Below are 2,398 nucleotides of genomic sequence, written 5' to 3'. Positions count from 1 at the left end.
ACCCTGGGCATTTTGGTTATTCAGAAGAAGTTGTTTAAAGGTTTTTTAAGACAATTGACCCCTTTGACCTTGAATATAATTGAAGGTCATTCATTTGAACAAACTTGGTAGCCCTTTACCCAAGCATGCTACTGGCCAAATATCATCTCCCTGGGCAGTTTGGTTATCGAGAAGATGTTTAAAGTTTTTAACATATTTGACCCCTGTGACCTTGAAATCGGGTGAAGGTCATTAATTTTAACAAACTTTGTAGCCCTTCATCCCAGTTTGCATCTGGCCAAATATCATCACCCTAGGCCTTTCGGTTATTAAGAAGAAGTCGTTTAAAATAAAATATTGACGCCGGACGACGGACGCTGCGCCACGGCATAAGCTCACCTGGCACTCTTCGTGCCAGGTGAGCTAAAAATAGGAACATGAAACTACCATCAATAACTCTCATCTACAAATTTTTTACTCTTTTAAGGTCATGGGGTCAAAAGGCCAGGTCATACAAACTTTATTTAACTGAGATTCTATGATAAAAGCATGGCAAAAATGTGCAAAACAGGTTATCATGATGTATATTTGGTACTCCTGTTGAAACCTGTCCTTCCTTGAAATTAAAATCTTATCAAAGGTTGATCAACTAGGATTATAACACACTCAATACTCAGTACAGGCAAACTTCATTATTATAAACTGATTTTTTTTCAAAGTTGTCTCTCTGACCTTTATGAAATTATAACTTAAATATATTTATCCCAGATATATTTCAAAGCCTGAATATCTGCAAGATTTCTTTTGCTATCCCCACAAATTCAATAAGACAATGTATAACTTTGATGCAAGAAAGAAAAGAAAGGCATTTGATACATGGTAACAATTTATTGTAAATGTACGTTATGTGTAGCCAAACATTACATGTAACACATACGAGTAAGCTTCAACACTATGGTTTCACAATACTCAAAACTGAATAATAATAATAACACAGTAACAAAATCTCGCAGCCTACCTTGTATTTAAGTCATCCTGTTGAAGAAAATTACTAAACTATCCATATATACCATCAAAATGTTTTTTGTTTATCTTAACTGAACAAAAATTACTTTCTGTAAGCTGCAAAAACATTTAAAGAGATGAATTTTCTGCCTCTGACAATCCAAACTGGAAATAATTAATATCTTCAATCTCATTTGATTGATGGATTAAGGTGTAGGTTAACACTTCACAAGTTATTACTGTTAAGTTCGCCTTCAGAGCTGTTCTTGCAACTCGGAATATTCTTGGATAAAGCAACCTTAATGAGTTTTTCTGACTTGCATTGTCAATGTATTTGTCTTTCATTTAGACACTGAGCATTTACAATCCCGAGAGAGCAAAGGTGACTAATGTAGAAACCCCCTGCAAAATTCTGGGTTTGCGTTTGTGCTCTTTACTAGGGGACACAAAAGCAACTAAAATCAATCTGCTGCACCCATTGAAATATTTTAGATATTTGTATTCCTCCCTATACTAATTCAAACTATCTTTTGTTTCCTAGCGCCTTGCTTGGCATGATGCCTCACTTTTGGCTTTGATATTGAACGTTCGCCCAGGCGAGGAAGGCAATGGACTCTGTCCCCATGTGGGGACATACCAAAGTCCTTCAAACCGATTGTTGTTATGCCCTGTTTAATGTTCGGCATTAAGGGTGGTGGCAACAACTCGTTAGTATAATGTGACCGGGCTTCAGAATGCTGTGTTAGGTATTTGGCATGGTATTTCAGTGAGGTTGCACTTTGGAGTCGGCATCAGATCCGCACTATAACGAGGAGGCAAATACATTAACATACCCTTCCTCCAGCACACATGGAGGCATGTCTTTAAATGACCTTAGCTGATAATTTGATGTGACACCCTGTACACCCAAACAACTCTAGATAGCAACACTGGTGCAGTGTAAAGAAAGCTAAGATCCAGAGTTCAACTCACTGGAATAACTTTTATTCTTTATTGATAATCATTATTTTTGTTTCCAAATCCTCAAACTTTAAACAACTGTAATTTAATGAAATTATTCCAATTAGAAGCTGTTTTATGATAAAACAAGAGGCCCATGGGCCTTAACGGTCACCTGATATATTTATACAGAGAGTTGATTTCGTTTTTAACATGAACAGAAATATTATTCAAAGTGACAAAAAACAATAAAACCACCTTATTCAATATCAAGCATACAGATTTCAGACTAAAAAGGATTTGAAACTAGCACCTCTGATTCTAAACAAGGAAAATGAAGAAATTTTAGCACACTGACTCCCTTGAGCCCCACCCTACAGCCCTTGGGGGTAGGGCTGGCTCAAAATTTTCAAAGTATCAAACTGTCAACTCAAGGTTATAATTCCAATCAAGTTATTAACATGTAATATTCAAA

Source organism: Mizuhopecten yessoensis, unplaced genomic scaffold, assembly GCF_002113885.1.
Source record: "Mizuhopecten yessoensis strain PY_sf001 unplaced genomic scaffold, ASM211388v2 scaffold1407, whole genome shotgun sequence".
In the NCBI taxonomy this organism is placed as follows: domain Eukaryota; kingdom Metazoa; phylum Mollusca; class Bivalvia; order Pectinida; family Pectinidae; genus Mizuhopecten; species Mizuhopecten yessoensis.
The sequence above is the reverse complement of the archived record's forward strand: the minus strand, read 5'-3'. Positions refer to the sequence as shown.